Source organism: Bos javanicus, chromosome 1 (genome assembly GCF_032452875.1).
Source record: "Bos javanicus breed banteng chromosome 1, ARS-OSU_banteng_1.0, whole genome shotgun sequence".
Taxonomy (NCBI): domain Eukaryota; kingdom Metazoa; phylum Chordata; class Mammalia; order Artiodactyla; family Bovidae; genus Bos; species Bos javanicus.
The window spans coordinates 54,551,776-54,570,291 of record NC_083868.1 but is presented as its reverse complement, the minus strand read 5'-3'; the positions used below and the strand labels follow the sequence as shown (position 1 = coordinate 54,570,291).

The 18,516-nt window shown below is 39.5% G+C and overlaps 1 non-coding gene and 1 pseudogene across 1 annotated transcript; both read left to right on the top strand.

Moving 5' to 3' along the window:
• Nucleotides 1-4,822: 4,822 nt before the first annotated feature.
• Nucleotides 4,823-16,849, top strand: LOC133256818 (fatty acid-binding protein, heart-like; annotated as a pseudogene).
• Nucleotides 8,958-9,031, top strand: TRNAC-ACA (transfer RNA cysteine (anticodon ACA)). Its single transcript has one exon. It is a non-coding gene; the product is annotated as a tRNA-Cys (tRNA).
• Nucleotides 16,850-18,516: the final 1,667 nt, after the last annotated feature.

Sequence of the window (18,516 nt, the reverse complement as noted above, 5' to 3'; positions counted from 1 at the left end):
GAATACTGAATTGCATTGCCATTTCCTTCTCCAGGGGATCTTTCTAACCCAGAGATCAAACCTGTGTCTCCTGCTGGGCAGGCGGATTCTTTACCACTGAGCCAGGAGGGAGGGATGCCCTGTTGAATTCTATACAAATAATCTATCTCATTTCTAACAGGAGACGATAATGCAATCTAATTTCAAAACACAATACTAGAGATTTCCACACTTGGCCAAGAGGAAGTAATAAGGACTGAATTTATTCTCTCACCAGAAATAAATTTAAAATTGTACATAAAATGTGAAATAATACCCACTAAGATTCTGGGTGTTGGTCAATGAAGAGGCCATGAGACAAACAGAACTCAGTTAGAACCAGGTGGTCTCCCTGACTAGGAGAGATGAGGCTGGAAGGAAAGGAAACCAAGGTAACTAAGGTTTGCAAGAGAAACTGGGGGAGCAAAGAGAGTTGAACAAAGAAAATCTCTGAAAATCTACATAGTCTCTCTCAATTACTCAGTTATGTGCTAATTAGCACATGCATGTGAAGAAACTACCCAAGGCTGGGGAAGGGGCACCCAAGGGATTAGAGAAGGAATCAGCAAACTGCAGCCAGCGGGTCAGCCATCTGTTTTTGTAAATAAAATTTTATTGGAGTCAAACATATCATTCATATGCTGTAATGACTACTTCGTGCTAAACTAGCAGAGTTGAGTGGATGCAAGAGAATACGTATGTCTCACCAAGACTAAAATATTTACTATCTACGTCCTTAAAAAATTTGCTGATCCTTGCATTTAAATGACCACTCATCAAACCAAAACTAGGACTATGTAAAGGAAACACGGTGTCTAGGACACAAAATTTTAGAAGGCACTCAGGCTCACGTGCAGACCCTGCACTTGGATGAGCCTCAGAGAGAGTACTGCCTTAGATCTTCCACCCTTGACCAGTGCACTGCCCAGAGCCAACACTCAAAAAAGGTCCTGGACCACAGGAGAAAACTTGTGGCGATACAAACGTCCTGTATCTTAACTGCATCAATGTTAATATCCTGGTTGTCATTTTGTCCTATCATTCATAAAATATTATTGGGTTGGCCAAATCTTTCCACAAGATGCTATGGAAAAACTCAAAGGAACTTTTTCACTAACCCAGTACCATCAGGTTCAATAAAGGGAAAGGGCATGTGGGCTTTCTTTGCACTGTTTCTTATACCTGAATTTATTATTACTTCAAAAGTTTAATTAAAATTTTAAATGTTCTTCAATTAATAATACATGTGAATTAAAAAAAAAAAATGCACTCAATAATTTGCTCACCTCACTCCAGTTCTAGCTTTTTTCCATACAAAGCCAGGAATATAGCAGTTCACACCAGCTACAGACCAAACGCTCATAATTCACAGGGATAAAGCAGTCAGAGCAATTTGGTGTTAGTACTGGAAAAAAGAATCTGTCAGTAAAGAATATCTTTGCAATGCAGGAGACCACCTGCAGTGCAGGAGACCCAGGTTTGATCCCTGGGTTGGGAAGATCCCTTGGAGAAGGAAATAGCAACCCTCTCCAGTATTCTTGCCTGGAAAATCCCATGACCAGAGGAACCTGGCAGGCTACAGTCCATGGAGTCACAAGGGTTGGATACGACTGAGGGACTAAACCACCACCATTGGAAAAAATTAGCCACAGACTAAAAGTTTCTCTGGTCCCACCTAATAGAACTTAAAGGTGAGAGCAAAATGGGTCAAACCGTTTTCAGGTAACTTAACCAAGTCCCAGAACAAAGCTCAAGAGTATGTAAAAGAATATAAATCTATCTAGCACCCAAAAAGGTAAAAATTTAAATGTCTGGCATCTAGTAAAAAATTACCAGGCATGCAAAGAAGAAAAAAAAAAAGGTTCATGATGAGGAGAGGAATCAATCAACTGAAACTGCACCAGCTCTTGCACACCACTGGTAGAAAGGTAAATCGGTAAAATCACTGTGGAAAACAGTATGGAGGTTTCTCAAAAACTAAACTAGAACTACCATATGACCCAGCGATTCCACTCCTGGATATATATCAAAAATAAAATATACACACTCACACACAATGGAATACTACTCAGCCATAAAAAAGAACAAAATATTGGCATTTGCAGCAACGTGGATGGACTTGGAGGGAAATGTACTATGAAGTAAGTCAGACAGAGAAAGAAAAACACTGTATGATATGACTTATATGTGGAATCTAAAAAATACAAAAATCTATTAAACATAGTAAACAAAGAAGCAGTCTCACAGATATAGAGAATAAGCTAGTTGTTACCAGTGGGGAAGAGGGAAGGCAGGGAGGCAGAATAGGAGGTAGAGGATTAAAAGGTAGAAGCTATTAGGTATAAAATAAGCTACAAGGATGCACCATACAAAACAGGAAATATAGCCAATATTTTATAAAAATATAAACAAGTATAACCTTTAAAAATTGTGAATCACTGTATTGTACACCTAACAAAATATTTTATAGCAATTATGCATCAATAAAAAATAAACTGTCCCAGAAATGACACAGAAAAGAGAGTTAGTAGAAAAAGAATGTTATTTTAATTGCAGTTTGTAAATTTAAGAATCTGGAGGAAAGATTGAATATGTGAAGCAGAGGCATAGAAAGCCTTAAAAAATGGGTACAAATCAGACTTCTAGACATGAAAAGACAATGTCTGAGAGGAAAACTATACTGGATGTGTTATGGGAGAAATCACATTGCAAAAGAAAATAATTAGTGAACTCAAACACATTGCAATCAAAACTACCCACAATAAAACTGTGAGTATGTACTAAAAAAAAAAAAAAAAACACACACAGAGAATTGATAAGCTGTGGGGCAATTTCAAGCAATCTGAAATACATGCAATTAGAATCCCAATTAGAAGAAAAGAGAAAAGAAGAGAAAAAAGGAATGATAAACACATAGATCCAAAAAAACTAAAAGCACACAAAAATGTGGAAAACTACATGAAAATACATCAAATCAAATTGCTCTGATAAAGAACCTGCCTGAAATGCAGGAGACCCCAGTTCAATTCTTGGATCAGAAAGATCCCCTGGAGAAGGAATAGGCTACCCACTCTAGTATTCTTGGGCTTTCCTGATGGCTCAGCTGGTAAAGAATTCCTTCACCTAGAATGCAGGCAACCCGGGTTCGATCCCTTGGTTGCAAAGATAAAGGGAATAGCTACCCACTCTGGTATTCTGGCCTGGAGAATTCCATGGACAGAAGAGCCTGGCAGGCTACCGTCCATGGGGTCACAGAGTCAGACATGACTGAATGACTCACTTTCACTTTATTAATAAAAAAAAAGTATTAAAAACAGAAAAAATACATGTTATATACAGGGGCACACAAGTTCTGTTGACATCATATTTGGATGGCAGCATATTTCACACTGAAAACAATATAAAAAAGACAAGAAAGCAATATCTTAAAACCCCTGAAAGAAAAAAAAAAACCTGTCAACCTATAATTCTTTATCCCAAGGAAACTATTTTTTTCAAAACAATTATTCCTAATGAAGAGAGTCAGACTTCCTTATCAAACAAAAAAGGAGTATATGTGCATGCATGTATGATTCTGTTTATATAACCTTCTGGAAAATGTGCAATCTAATCTACAATGACACAAAGCAGATCAGTGGTTGCCTGAAGATGCGGAGGACAGAGAGAAGCAGAAGGGAGAGATTAAAGGGAGCAGAAGTAAGCTACTGGGATGACGATGTGGCCACTGTCTTTAGAGTGGCTTTGATTTTACCAAATGTAGGCATGTTTCACACCTACGAAAATGCTAAATGTCTGAAGTTTGCTATAACTCAATAAAGTTAATCAAAAGTACATAATTTTATGGTACTGATGGACCTGTTTGTAGGGCAGTAATACAGACAGAGACACAGAGAACAGACATGTGGACACAGCATGGGAAGAAGAGGGGGACGCATTAAGAGAGAAGCACTGAAACATATACATTAGTCGGAAGTGCTAGTCACTCATTGCTCAGTTGTGTCTGACTCTGCAACCCCACGGACTGTAGCTCACCAGCCAGTGGGAATTTGCTGTATGACTTCGGGAGCTCAAGTGTGGTCAATCTAGAGGAGTGGGATCGGGTGGGAGGTGGGAGGGAGGTTCATGAGGGAGAGGACATATGTATACCTATGGCTGATTCACGTTGATGTATAGCAGAAACCAGTGCAACATTGTAAAGCACTTACCCTCTCCAATTAAAAATAAATACATTTTTATACCACATAATTTTAGTATAAAAATATATGTGACATATAAGCTGTGAACTACAAAAATAACTATAAAAATAAAGCAAACATCTCTGAACCCTATCCAAATTGGACTTCTCAAACCCATAACTTCTCCTTCCCTCCTCCAAGAAAGTAAATATTATTTTGCTTTTATTATGTAATTATTATGTATTATATATAAGTATGTATTATCCAAGAAATTATTATGCTTTTGATAAAAGTAAACAAAAATTTTTGTCTTTATATGTCTAAAGAATATAACATAGGAATGTTTCAAATCCAAATTAATGAAAGTTATGTCTTTCCAAACATTTTTCAATGTAACACACTAGTGACATGAAAAAAAGACCATATGTATTAATATCATTAGTAAGTCACCTGTTATTTTTATGAAATTTTAACCATTTTGTTAGATTTTACTTAATCACATTTACCAATAATTCCACTTGCAGCCATTTTGGCTACTAACTGGATTTGAAGCTCTTCACTGTACATGACGCCTCTGTTTACCCAGCATGTATCATCTCATTTAGCACAAACTAAATATGGTTTTTACCATGAGGACTTCTGAAAACTTGGAAACAGGTAATGCATTCTATGAATTAAATATTAGAAAGGCCAGAGAGCCACATGAGGAAGTAAACCAAGAGCTCACTTGTAAAATTTTTATTAAAGAGCAGACAGATTCAAAATTTTAAACAAGTTGCCTTGTTTCTAATCTTAGAAAGAGATGTGAGCAATCACCAACATTTAGTAAAATGGAAACCTGTTCTTTACTGTGTCTTTGCAGAAAAGGGGAATGATTAGCCTGATGGTTAATTTTACATGTTAACCTGACTAAGCCATGAGATATCCAGACATTTGGTCAAATGTTATTCTTGGTGTTTCTCTGAGAATGTCTTTAGATAAAATTAATATTTAAATTGGTAGACTGAGTAAAGCAGATTGCCTTCCTTAATATCAGTCGGCCTCAACCAATTAGTTAAAAGTTTGGATACAACAAAAAGGCTGACGCTCTGCCAAGAAAGGGAAACTTCTCCTACTTGACTGCTTTAAAACTGGGACATTCACTTTTCCCTGTCTTTGGATTTGAACTGAATCTTTGGCTCATCTTGGGTCTTGAACCTGCCAGCCTTCCAAAGGGAACTACACCATAGGTTCTCCTACCTGTCAGGACTCATATTGGAACAAAAGCATTGGTTCCCCTAGGTCCTTACCTTGCCAACTCACCCTGCATATCTTGAGACTGTGTCAGTTCAGTTCGGTTCAGTCACTCAGACATGTCCAACTCTTTGTGACCCCATGAACCACAGCACGCCAGGCTTCCCTGTCCATCAACAATCCCGGAGTTTACCCAAACTCATGTCTATTGAGTCGGAGATACCATCCAATCATCTCATCCTCTATCGTCCCCTTCTCCTCCTGCCCCTAATCTCTCCCAGCTTCGGGGTCTTTTCAAATGAGTCAGCTCTTTGCATCAGGTGGCCAAAGTATTGGAGTTTCAGCTTCAACATCAGTCCTTCAAATGAACACCCAGGACTGATCTCCTTTAGGATGGACTGGTTGGATCTTCTTGCAGTCCAAGGGACTCTCAAGAGTCTTCTCCAACACCACAGTTCAAAAGCATCAATTCTTCAGCACTCAGCTTTCTTTATAGTCCAACTCTCACATCCATACATGACTACTGGAAAAACCATAGCCTTGACTAGACAGACCTTTGTTGACAAAGCAATGTCTCTGCTTTTTAATATGCTGTCTAGGTTGGTCATAACTTTCCTTCCAAGGAGTAAGTGCCTTTTAATGTCATGGCTGCAATCATCATCTGCAGTGATTTTGGAGCCCAGAAAAATAAAGTCAGCCATTGCTTCCACTGTTTCCCTATCTATTTGCCATGAAGTGATGGAACCAGATGCCATGATCTTCATTTTCCGAATGTTGAGCTTTAAGTCAACCTTTTCACTCTCTTTCATTTTCATCAAGAGGCTTCTGCCATAAGGGTGGTGTCATCTGCATATCTGAGGTTATTGACACTTCTCACAGCAATCTTGATTCCAGCTTGTGCTTCTTCCAGCCCATCATTTCTCGTGATGTACTCTGCATATAAGTTGAAGAATTTTCCACAGTTTATTGTGATCCACACAGTAAAATGCTTTGGCATAATCAATAAAGCAGAAATAGATATTTTTCTGGAACTCTCTTGCTTTCTCGATGATCCAGTGGATGTTGTCAATTTGATCTCTGGTTCCTCTGCCTTTTCTAAAACCAGCTTAAACATCTGGAAGTTCACAGTTCACATATTGCTGAAGCCTGGCTTGGAAAATTTTGAGCATTACTTTACTAGCGTGTGAGATGAGTGCAATTGTGCAGTAGTTTGAGCATTCTTCGGAGAAGGCAATGGCACCCCACTCCAGTACTCTTGCCTTGAAAATCCCATGGATGGAGGAGCCTGGAAGGCTGCAGTCCATGGGGTCGCTGAGGGTCGGACACGACTGAAAGACTTCACTTTCACTTTTCACTTTCGTGCACTGGAGAAGGAAACGGCAACCCACTCCAGTGTTCTTGCCTGGAGAATCCCAGGGACGGGGAAGCCTGGTGGGCTGCCGTCTATGGGGTTGCACAGAGTCGGACACGACTGAAAGCGACTTAGCAGCAGCCGCAGCAGTTGAGCATTCTTTGGCATTGCCTTTCTTTGGGATTGGAATGAAAACTGACCTTTTCCAGTCCTGTGGCCACTGCTTGAGACTTTTTAACCTCCATAATCTCATGAGTCAATTCTTTATAATAATTCTCTTTATATTTACCAATTTAAATATACACCTCTTGGTTTTGTTTCTCTGGAGAACACTAACTAACACAGTCAGCGTGGAGTACAGAAATTAGTGGAACAAAGAGGTGAAAGACCTCTAGTAGTCCCACAACTAATGGCAGTCAAGGAGGATTTCTTCCCTGGTCCACAGACTCCACCTTCCTGAAATCTATTCCAAGCATGACTTCATTATGGAGACTTTTCAGCTATCACAGCTCAACACAATTTAACCTCAAACCAACTATGGATCTGTGTTCAGGTCCATACTCACTGAACAACCTCTTTTTGCAATTTAGCTTTCCATGAACAACTTCTCACCTGGAAAAATCCTCTACTCATGCCAAGCATTTCAGATTGTATGACATACTATATGGGAACCTGTTCTTGCCTAGTTGGCATTCAATCACACTTCTTTTGATGAAAGCATTTTTATTTCCCTCAGTCCATGCTTGTGGAAGGACGATTCAACATTGCAGACATAAAATTAGGAACATGACTTTGTGTGTATGTGTGTGTGTTAGTAACTCAGTTGTGTCTGACTCTTTGTGACCCCATGAACCATAGCTTGCCAGGCTCCTCTGCCTATGGGGATTCCCCAGGGGAGAATACTGGAGTGGGTTGCCATTTCCTTCTCCAGGGGATCTTGACTCAGGCCTAGACAAATCCAAGTTTCTGTGATTGGTTGAGTGATGGTAAGAGACAAAATCTAGACCAATAAGAATCAGCCCCAAAGCTTCCACTAGAACTATTTGCAAATATTTGCAATGAGACATGTTCTTTATGATAGTTGCTAAATGGTGAGAACGTAAGTCTGGAGTTCCATAGTCAACTTTGCCATATTTACTTGACTGAGAAGAAAGCTAATGCAGAGGAAAACAATGCCAACAGGTTATATCTACACTACTTAATCTACTATCTGAATCCAGCTGTCTCTGAAGGCAGCAGTGTTCTTTCCAATTATAGAAGCCAGCGATTTTTATATTGGTTTGTTCTGTTTGGCATAAGGCAGCTTGTATTGTGTCTGGGCTTTTGTAACTTTCCATAGAAAAAAATAACTTACACACATCAAATTAAAAAATAAATTCTCTGTATTATGCACTGGTCTCTGTGAACCTAGATAGTAAACCCACTCTTGGTGTGCTGATAGATCATATTTTTGAGTGTACAGAACTGAGGATCAGACCTTGGATTAGAACAATTTCACAAATTCAAATGCTGGTCTGAGAGGAAGTATAGTGTAGGAGGTAAGAACATGCACTTAACCATAATAGAGGTTGCATTGCAATATATCCTGCCTGTTTACTCGGTGAGAGTTCTTGAGCATGCAAGTTATTTAACTTCTCTCATTCTCAGTGCTCACATTTGTTAAGTGGAGTAAATAATATTCCATTTAATTAAACTCACTGTATATACTGAGAGATCAGCCCTGGGATTTCTTTGGAAGGAATGATGCTAAAGCTGAAACTCCAGTATTTTGGCCACCTCATGCGAAGAGTTGACTCATTGGAAAAGACTCTGATGCTGGGAGGGATTGGGGGCAGGAGAAGGGGACGACAGAGGATGAGATGGCTGGATGGCATCACTGACTTGATGGACGTGAGTCTGGGTGAACTCCGGGAGTTGGTGATGGACAGGGAGGCCTGGCGTGCTGCGATTCATGGGGATGCAAAGAGTCGGACACAACTGAGCGACTGAACGGAACTGAACTGAACTGATATACTGAGAGAATTCAGTAAGAGTACAGGTAACAACAACAGCTATGAGTTACTGATCACCCATTGTGTACAAATCATTGCTTTAAGTCATATATATAATATTATATGTGTGTATTATATTATATATAAGTACATATATATATATGTGTGTGTGTGTGTGTGTGTATGACTTTCCTGGTGGCTCAGATGGTAAAAGTGTCTGCCTACAAAGCAGGAGACCCAGGTTCGATCCCTGGGTCAGGAAGATCCTCTGGAGAAAGAAATGGCAACCCACTCCAGTATTCTTGCCTGGAAAATCCCATGGACGGAGGAGCCTGGCAGGCTACAGTCCATGGATTTGCAAAGAGTCAGACATGACTGAGAACCTTCATAACAACAACTATATATATATATATATATATATATATATACACATACATACATACATATATATATATGTTATATGTTATATATATTATATGAGCTTCCCTGGTGGCTCAGATGTAAAGAATCTGCCTGCAATTCAGGAAACCACGTTGGAACCCTGGGTCAGGAAGATCCCCTGGAGAAGGAAATGATTTCCCACTCCAGTATTCTTGCCTGGAGAATTCCATGGACAGAGGAGCCTGGCAGGCTACAGCTCATTGGGTTACAAAGAGTTGGACACAGCTGAGTAACTAAACATGCATGCATACATATATACTATATATATGAATAAAACAAGCAAGAACTGCCTTTTAATCTTAGGGAGTCATAATTCAGTAAATATTTGTTTTTATTGGTCATTTGGGGCTTGGTTTTTTTTTTTTTTTTTGGCTTTTTGGTCAGTATCAATAAGACATGAGAATATTTTTACCATTCTTGGTTTTGGACCCCTCTATTCTCCTTATATTAAAAAAAAGAAAATATTCAAGTCCTTCCATATGATTAAAGGAGTTCATCTAGAAATAAACAAACTGAAACTGAAAATAAAATATCAAAAAAGAAAAAAATGTCACCCTGTCCTCTGGCTAATTTTAAATTATAATTCATCCAACTTTAGTCAGTCTGAGAAACCACATAATATCCTAAGCCTTCAAAACTCAGCAGCTATTCATGAACAATGAAGAAAGCTCAGTCAAAACCCTTCTGTGGTCTCCCTGAACTCATGAACTCTAATGACTTTTCTGGCTCTTTTTTCGTGCAGTTCAACTTGTAACAAAGGCGACTGCCGGGGTCCAGCCCCGGTGGATCCAGGGAATTCGAAGCAGGGACGGCGTCGGCGAGGATCAGGAAACAACTGCTTAATTAAACATTAATTAAGGATATAAAGAGTAATAGAATAAAGATAGCTCAGTGAGGAAATTCAGTGGAGAAAAGAGGCTGAAATAAGGATAGCTCAGTGAGGAAATTCAGGGGAAAAAAGAGGCTGAATAATTCAGCCAGAAGGTGAGAGAAAGAATGACATGGGGAGACCAAGTTTCCATGAACAAGGCCCACACTTTACTTTCCAAAGTAGTTTTTATACCTTAAGTTATGCATAGAGGATAATGGGGGAAGGGGTAGAGTCATGCAGTAAGCCAGGCTTTCTTCCTGCAAACTTATCGTATGCAAAAGTTTAGGTGATTTGCATCATCTTCTGGCCCAGAGGCCTGTTAACATTTTAAGACCCTTTCTTCAGAAAACTTATTTTTCTCTAAAGGTCAGGTGCCACCCTCCAAAAGCATTAAAGTTACATTCCTATAGGGCAAAGGTGTGGTGGGCTACAACAAGAAAAAGAATTAACTCAAGGGTCCAAGGTTACAAACATTAAAACTACTACTTACACCAATCATATTAATCAATACACTGCCAGGGAAGCAGCAGGTAAGGGATATGGAAACTTAGCAGCAAACATTGGCCCAACAAGTGAAAAACCCTTAACCAATACAATTTCTAATCAATCTTTTAACTACTCAAAGGAATCTGTGTTTAGACAGTTTAGAACATCTCCTGCCTCTCACAGTTGGGAGGCTCTGAACAATCACATGTGGCCGGAAAAACCTATTCAGGCAGGCTAGAGGACTTCCAAAGGAGTTTGTAGGTTGAAACACTATCACACCCAAGAATTATTAACTGGAGCTATAAGCTAACTCTTTTTTCAGAGAGAGGTAGTGGGGGACAGCCCCCCATAAAGTCAGAGGTGTAGGTGAAAGCACAAAGCAGAAAGTAGGCAGACTCTGGTTTGGGGGGTAGATGCTCGAGAATTTCCAGGGGAACTCCTGAGGCTCGATCCCGCCTTACCATATGCCGAGCTTCCTTCCTCATGACCTTTGCCACGGGCGGAGTTCCTCATGCTAGCTCCCGGCAGTGATAGAATTCCAGTTGAGCTATTCCAGATCCTGAAAGATGATGCTATGGAAAGTGCTGCACTCAATATGCAATATGCACTCAATATGCAATATGCCGGCTCCCAGCAGGCGACAGCTTTCAGAAAGCAGTGGTTCAATCACTAACCAGAGTATGGATCTTATGAGAACAGGGCTCTAGTTTCAACCAACTGGCTCCAAAGACAACTTGGCCTCAAGAAACAAAATATCAAATTCCATGACTATGATCAGCACTGCTACCTCAAAAGCCATTCTTCCAAATACTTTTCCTTAACTGTAGCAGCAACCTGGTAAGAGAATATGGGTGTCTCAAAATAACCCACCACAACTATGCGAAGAAACAATTGTAGCACAAGACCTACAATTTCCTTCCTACCTGTTTTCATCAACTTTCCCAGCTAAGGACATAGACCATATTGAACATCTACTTGAAGCTATAGGGATTTACATTCAAATGTGGAACTTAAAACACTCATGAGACAACTGTAGAACAATTTTGCAGATGAAAATGAAAAATGAGTCTTAATAGTTAGGCCATGCAATGGTTTACTGTATGTCCATCTGTGTATAGAGCTGGTCATTTAACTTGTAAGACGACTTAGTTAAGGACTTGAATAGATGAGGAAGCTGAAGCTCAAAACACTTAGGAAATGTGACTGGTATCACACAATTAAAAGGGGCTTCCAAGATGGCACTAGTGGTAAAGAACCCGCCTGCCAACAGAGGAGATATAAGAGTTGCAGCTTCAATCCCTAGGTTGGGAAGATCCCCTAGAGAAGGGTATGGCAACCCACTACAGTATTCTTGTCTGGAGAATCACATGGACAGAGGAGCATGGCGGGCAACAGTCCATGGGATTGCAAAGAGTTGGACATGACTGAACCAACTTAGCACCCACCCACCCACACACACACACACAGTTTAAAGACAGAATGCATGATCTGGCCCAGTTTCATGTAAGGACTGAACCACAGTGCTGTATTGTTTCCCTTATAGAGAAGGAGGAATAATACAGAGAAAGTCAAACTATTTTTGTGCAAATGTGATCTACTGAATGGGGCGGCAGTGTTGGGAGGCAGCCTTTCATGCCAGAGGGATTTTCTCTGTCTTCTGCATGCAATTGTTTCCAATCAGAGAATTAAACAGTAGACTTGCATAAGACTGATTGGAACAGAGTGGTCATTACTTTTCCAAAACTGCCCATTGCACATTGGCAGGTATTTATGTTTTTCTCAAACAGGAGAATGCCCAGAGGCACTGCCATGAATCAAAATGCATAGACCTTTTAGCTGGATTCTTAGGGGGCAACTTTACAAGTGCTTGAAATAATGGCTAAAGCAATTTTTTTAAATGTATTCAAATAACAGTTATAAGCACAGTCAGATTGTTCTACCTAAGAAGAAAAAGAAAGGTAATTACCTGTAAAACACATAAAATGTATATTGTTTACTCATCATTAACTCTGCACACCTTTATGCTAATGGATAGACTAAGACAAGCTTCCAACTATAAGGTGACAGAAAGAGCCAGAGTAAGTCAGAGAAACACAAAGACAAAGACCTTCCCAGCTGACTGGATGACATCCCAGTAACCTTGAAGAATCCCTGTGTATTCTTCACAACCTTCAATCACCTGTGGAAGTGGTAAATAATGGGAGAAAATTCAATAGGTACTACAGATCACTTTATAGACATTAGTTTCTCCTTACACAGTCTCTACCATGGTGACAGCAAACCACTTATTGGACAAAGACTGGAAAAGCAAGAAAGAATATAAATGACAAGATCCAACAGAAAAGTCAAAGTCTTAATTCTCTGAATCCCAAGAACTCTTTTATTTCTTTTTTTTTTCAATTATTTTTATTGAAGTATAGTTGATTTGCTATATTGTGTTAATTTCTGGTGTACAGCATAGTGGGAAGCACATTTTAAGGAAATGCATGGAAATTAACTAATGTTTACTGAGTTCCAGCATTGTGCCAGGCAATTTACATATAGTATATGTTGACACATGTGTTCTTAAGAAAACTTTTAGTGCTTTTATTCCTTCATAATCTATCCTTCCTTAAGGGAAGCAGAAATTATCCAAGAAACCACTGCAAAACTGTAAGCCAAATAAGAACATAACACGTCACTCCTGATTCTGACTTTTTTTTTTAATGTGGTTCAATGCAGTTCAGTAGCTCAGTCCTGTGCAACTCTCTGTGACCCCATGAACCACAGCACACCAGGCCTCCCTGTCTATCACCAACTCCCAGAATTTAACCAAACTAATGTCCATTGAGTCAGTGATGCCATCCAACCATCTCATCCTCTGTCATCCCCTTCTCCTCCTTCCCTCAATCTTTTCCAGCATCAGGGTCCTTACAAATGAGTCAGCCCTTCACATCAGGTGGCCAAAGTATTGGAGTCTCAACTTCAACATCAGTCCTTCCAATGAACACCCAGGACTGATCTCCTTTAGGATGGACTGGTTGGATCTCCTTGCAGTCCAAGGGACTATCAAGAGTCTTCTCCAACACCACAGTTCAAAAGCATTAATTCTTCAGTGCTCAGCTTTCTTTATAGTCCAACTCTCACATCCATACATGACCACTGGAAAAACCATAGCCTTGACTAGACAGACCTTTGTTGACAAAGCAATGTCTGCTTTTGAATATGCTGTCTATGTTGGTCATGACTTTCCTTCCATGGAGTAAGCGCCTTTTAATTTCATGGCTGCAATCACCATCTGCAGTGATTTTGGAGCCCAGAAAAATAAAGTCAGCCACTGTTTCCACTGTTTCCCCATCTATTTGCCATGAATTGATGGGACCAGATGCCATGATGTTGAGCTTTAAGCCAACCTTTTCACTCTCTTTCATTTTCATCAAGAGGCTCTTTAGTTCTTCCTCACTTTCTGCCATAAGTGAGGTGTCATCTGCATATCTGAGGTTATTGATATTTCTCCTGGCAATCTTGACTGTAGCTTGTGCTTCTTCCAGCCCAGCGTTTCTCATGATGTACTCTGCATATAAGTTAAATAAGCAGGGTGACAATATACAGCCTTGGAGTACTCCTTTCACTCTTTGGAACCAGTCTATTGTTTCATGTCCAGTTCTAACTGTTGCTTCCTGACTTGCATACAGGTTTCTCAAGAAGCAGGTCAGGTGGTCTGGTATTGCCATCTCTTGAAGAATTTTCCACAGTTTATTGTGATCCACACAGTCAAAGGCTTTGGCATAGTCAATGAAGCAGAAATAGATGTTTTTCTGGAAATCTCTTGCTTTTTCTATGATCCAATGAATCCTGGCAATTTGATCTGTGGTTCCTCTGCCTTTTCTAAAACCAGCTTGAGTATCTGGAAGTTCACAGTTCACATATTGCTGAAGCCTGGCTTGGAGAATTTTGAGTATTACTTTACTAGTGTGTGAGATGAGTGTAATTGTGTGGTAGTTTGAGCATTCTTTGGCATTGCCTTTCTTTGGGATTGGAATGAAAACTGACCTTTTCCAATCCTATGGCCATTGCTTAGTTTTCCAAATTTGCTGGCATATTCAGTGCTGCACTTTCACAGCATCATCTTTTAGGATTTGAAATAGCTCAACTGGAATTCCAACACCTCTACTAGCTTAGTTCGTAGTGATGCTTCCTAAGGCCCACTTGACTTCATATTCCAGTTTGTCTGGATCTAGGTGAGTGATCACACCATTGTGATTCTCTGGGTCATGAAGATCTTTTTTGTACAGTTCTTCTGTGTATTCTTGCCCCCTCTTCTTAATATCTTCTGCTTCTGTTAGGTCCATACCATTTCTATCCTTTATCGAGCCCATCTTTGCATGAAATGTTCCCTTGGTATCTCTATTTTTCTTGAAGAGATCTCTAGTCTTTCTGATTCTATCGTTTTCCTCTATTTCTTTGCATTGATTGCTGAGGAAGGCTTTCTTATGTCTCCTTGCTATTCTTTGGAACTCTGCATTCACATGGGTATATCTTTCCTTTTCTCCTTTGCTTTTCACTTCCCTTCTTTTCACAGCTATTTGTAAGGCCTCCTCAGACAGCCATTTTGCTTTTTTTACATTTCTTTTTCTTGGGGATGGTCTTGATCCCTGTCTCCTTTACAATGTCACAAACCTCCATCCATAGTTAATCAGGCACACTGCTGATCAGATCTAGTCCCCTAAATCTATTTCTCACTTCCACTGTATAATCATAAGGGATTTGATTTAGATCATATCTGAATGGTCTAGTGGTTTTCCCTACTTTCTTCAATTTAAGTCTGAATTTGGCAAAGGAGTTCATGATCTGAGCCACAGTCAGCTCCCAGTCTTTTTTTGCTTTAATGTTTTGCTTGTTTTAATGTGGTAGTTTTGGTCAATTCTGAAAAGAATTTTGAGAACAAGAGTCTGTGATTTTCATCAAGTATTTTTACTTAGCTTATGATGACTTCAGTAATAGAGAAAGAACTAGGTTGCCAATGGCTAAAATAATTTCACTGAAATAATTTATAGTGACAGATGGACAGATAGGTATGGATGTAGATATATATAGATAGATAATCTCTACTTTTTCTCTACAAACCTTGTAGCAAATACTATGGTGAAGCAAGATTTGTCTTACAAAGTTACCAGTGGAAGGTTAAAACATAAAGTTGAAATATATTTGTCTAGCTGAGTGATTAGAACACTTCTAAGTGTCCAGTCCAAACTCAAGCAAGGAAGGAGTTAATTCTCAATTTTTGAGCCACATCTAAAATGCTTCATATTTATACTCAAAAACACTTCTTAACAACAAGGTCCTACTGTATAGCACAGGAACTATATTCAATATCTTATAATAACCTAAAATGGGAAAAATCTGAAAAAGAATATTTAATATTATATAATTTACATATATGTCAATGACTTTGCTGTATGCCAGAAATTAACACAACATTGTAAACCAACTATACTTCCATTTAAAAAAACAAAAGCCAAACAAAAGCTGCAAACTGCTTCTTTTCAAATCAGCAAACTATCTGATTCTAGTTGCTGTGTTTAATATGAAAGGCAAATACCACAATGTTTGTAAGCAGAAATGCTTGAATCAATTGCCTGAGGTTTAACTCTCAGTCTACCAGTCAGTAGCTCAGTAATTTAGCACAGGTTACCTAACCTTTCAAACCTCAGCGTCCTCATGTATAAAATGGGTATAATGGAAGTATCTGCTTCATGTGTTGTTGTAAGAAAAAATGAAGTAAGAAAATAAACAACCTTAGAACAGTCCCTGGGCCATCCCAGAGTCTTTGCATGCTACTCTGTTGTCTCTTTCTCAGCCTTGCCCAGCCTCCCTCTGGTGGACACCTTCATGGGCATCTGGAAGTTACTGGATGGCAAGAATTTCAATGACTACCTGAAGTCACTCAGTGTGGATTTTGCTACCAGGCAGGTGGCCACCATGACCAACCTACCACATCACTGAAGTGAATGGAGACACAATCACCATAAAAACACAAAGCATCTTCAAGAACACAGAGATCTGCTTTAAGCTGGGAATGGAGTTTGGTGAGACAACAGCAGATGACAGGAAGGTCAAATCCACTGTGACGTGCTGGACGGAGGCAAACTTGTTCACGTGCAGAAGTGGAACGGACAAGAGAAGACACTAGTGCAGGAAACAGGTGATGGGATGCCCATCCTGACACCCACCCAGGGTGGTGCAGTTTGCACTCACACTTACAAGAAAGAGTTGTGACCTGCCCACTCCTTCAACTGCTCTTCTGCCAGTTGATTCCTCCTTGACTCAGCACCAGATTGCCTCATTTTTCTCCTCTTGCATTTTGTACAAATCAGCTTGATTGGAGGAATTCTCCTGGGATCAGGTGGCAGCAGCCTGGATCCAATTTCATTCTCATTGTGTATGTTTTTGTTTTTTAACTACATTCAAAGGGTGCTCTGACATCAATAAACCAAAGCCAAAGTCAAAAAACAAAAAACAAGCAAAACAGAAAGCACTTGTGCCTGGTACCTTCTATGCACTGAACAGATGTCAGTTAATATGATTACCAAATTTCAAGGTATTGTAACTGTGGCAGGATAATTTGAGATATTAATCTTTTTTTACTGTTCTGTTCTCATTGATGCACAAAATTCAAAAGACTGGAAGTGATTTTGGTATATTTTTATCTTTTCCCCCTGAAGAAAAGAATCAAGATTTTTCAGTGCTAGCATGTAAGAATTTCTCTTGCTCCAGGAGAGAATTAATGACTTCTGTTTTCTAAAACCTTTAATGAAGCAATAGGGCTGAATGTCATTTAAAAGGGAAGAGGAGAGATGAAGGGAAAGAAAGCAACCTGAAAGAAATGAGAGGATGAGCATCCCTCAGACCTAGAGCTAGATAGGGTTGGATTTTTGGCAAGCAGAGATTTATGTTCCTGCTGCACACAGAGTCCCAAAGGGGAGATGGAGAGGAATAGCTGACGTTGGCCTCTAGGGTCTAGGCCTGTAGAGAAGCATCAGGTCTTGTGTGAGCCAGAAGAACCACTACAATGGAGATCTCTGAGCCGGCCCAGAACACTCCTGCCAGAAAAACAACAGAAGACCAACATGTGTAAAAGCATCATGCAACAGAACTCAAAATGGTAATGACAAAGATAGTATGGGTGTTAACCAGGTCACTTGCTCATCTCCGCTTGCCCCAATTCAAGTCTTACAGAGTCGTAAGAGAGAGAAGCCCCCAAATCTAAACTTACATTGTGTTTCTTACTGCCCTGATAATTGAAAACCAGGCCCAGAATTAATTTATTTTAAAAAGAAGAAGTTCAGGGAACTTGAACTTGTGATCCAGCGGCTAAGACTCTGAGCTCCCAATGCAGTGGGCCTGGGTTCCATGCCTGGTCAAGGAACTTGATCCCACAAGCTGCAAATAAGAGTTCACATTCCACAACTAAGACCCACCACAGCCAAATAAATAAAATAGATAAACAAAAATTTTTAAAGATGAATTTCAGGAAATTCCTGGAAGTCGAGTTGGTTAGGATTCAGCATTTTCCCTGCCAGTGGCCTACGTTCAATCCCTGATCAGGGAACTAAGCTCTCACAAACTGCACAGCATGGCCAAAAGAAAAAGATGAAGTTCTTTAAGTTAAGCAATGCATAGCATAAAAGTATGAGTTTTGCAAGGTTCTACCATATACCACAGGGAACTATATTTAATATCCTTTGACAAATCATAATGGAAAAGAACATGAAAAAGAATATGTATAACTGAATCACTTAGCTGTACCCCATAATATATAACTATAAATCAATTATACTTCAATAAAATTTGAATAAAAAAAAGAAGTACGAGTTTTCGAGTGATTTTAACCTCAGTTTAAATACTAGCTATGTGTATAGCCATGAGTAAAGGATTGAAATTCACTAAAATTTAGTTTCTATATTTATA